This window comes from Chrysochloris asiatica, unplaced genomic scaffold (assembly GCF_000296735.1).
Source record: "Chrysochloris asiatica unplaced genomic scaffold, ChrAsi1.0 scaffold00002, whole genome shotgun sequence".
NCBI classification, from domain to species: Eukaryota; Metazoa; Chordata; class Mammalia; order Afrosoricida; family Chrysochloridae; genus Chrysochloris; species Chrysochloris asiatica.
This window is the reverse complement of record NW_006408520.1, coordinates 22,883,199-22,885,089: the sequence shown is the minus strand read 5'-3', so window position 1 is coordinate 22,885,089 and position 1,891 is coordinate 22,883,199.

Genomic DNA, 1,891 nt, shown 5'->3' with positions numbered 1-1,891 from the left:
ACATATCAACAACAACAGTCTTTATGGGAAGGAGCTCTGGTAGCATAGTGGTTACGAGTTGGGCTGCTAACCTCAAGATCAGCAGTTCAAAAGTACCAATGGTTCCGCAGGAGACAGATGAGGCTTTCTGCTCCCATAGAAATTTACAGCCTTGGAAACCCAATACAGGGTCACTATGAGTCGGAACCTACTCCACGGCACACACCACCACCACTACCAATTTTTATGGGAGCGGATCACCAAGTCATTTCTGCTTCGAAACAGCTGTGTGGGTTTGAACCATCAAATTTTCAATTAACAGCTAACTGCTTAACCATTCATTACAACACCAAGTATCTCCTTCAGTTACATTTACACCTGTAAAATGGGGGTAATAGCTAATTGGGTTCTTGTGAAAAGTAAGTAGATAAAAATATTAAATACGGGTATAGAATCAGCATTCCACAAATGTTCTCTTTCTCCTTTCAAAGACCAAACTTTGGTTAGCTACCAAATTCAGCCAGTTATATTCACACAACCAAAATAGCTACATTTTCAATGGCAACTTTCTGAAACACTACCTAGCAAGTTAAAAGTCATTTAGAGCCCAGTTTGTCATCCAAGGGAATTTAAAGTTGTTGACATAGAATCTTTTTTCTGAAATGAGAAATGTCACCATCATTCTTTGGAAACCAGTAGAGTTTTATGTCTTTCACATTTCCCACCATTCTGGCCTGGCCCTTTATTTATTAATGATTTCCATCCTGAAATCATTGTATGTCAGCTTATGTGACAGTCTAAGAGCACACAGAATCATCATTTTCCAGCAAGAGCACAAAGCATCCAAATGCCTGTGATTTCTGTGACATTATCATTTCATTAATAGCCATTATGCCAATCCCTTTATAATGGCCTTTTCAGTTAGACACGCACAGGATAGTGGAAAAACCATGCAATTTCTGCATTCTCACCAGTATACATATTAACATCTCTGACAGATTGCTAATGAGCTGATGTTGGAATTACAGAGTAGTCCTGTTATCATTTGTCCATTCACAGTTTCCTCACCAGCCCATCTGTGCTCAGAACACAGCCACCACAGAGGATACAGGCTGGGACACTTTCTCCATTTACACCTTTTGCCTTCAGAGGCCTCTGGGAAAGCCCGTTCCTAATTAAAGATTTTAACAAACATATTGCCAGCTTTCTAACACTGTTATTAAACTGCTCTCTTTTGTTAGGAGAGGTGCTGTTTACCAGCAGTTTGTAGATTTAGATATTTAGTATGTGTTTCTGTAGCCCAGCAAAATATTTGTGTTTTTAGAATAATTCAATTAGTACACTATGCATTGCTCTGGTTTGAATTATGCCCTTCAAAACTATGTGCTGTACATGGGAAGCAGCAAGACAGCAGAGTAGGCAGAAAGGCTATATGGATCCTCCACAACAAAGATGTTGTTGTTGTGTGCCATGGAGTCGGTTCCGACTCATAGCGACCCTGTACAGGGTTTCCAAGGCTGTAAATCTTTATGGGAGCAGAAAGCCTCCTCTTTCTTCCACGGAACAGCTGGTAGTTTCGAACTGCTGACCTTAAGTTTCACTACGCTACCAGAGCTCCTTGGGATAACTAAATGAAACAGTTGCAGACGGTAGTCCTGCAACTCTGAATTTCAAATGAAGGGATAGAGAAGTGGATTGAATGCTTACTAGGAGACAGAGCTGAGCAGACACACCAACCAGGCCCAGATGGGTGCAGCCATCTTGAGCTTTTGTGATTAGCTCTAGAGACAAGAAAATTTTGCAGAAACATATCTGTGATTCACAGAGACAAAGATGCGATTTTTTTTCTTGTACCCCACATTCCCCTGATGACCAGAGGAAGGTTAGCCCCACCAGTGTACAGCCCCAGGGA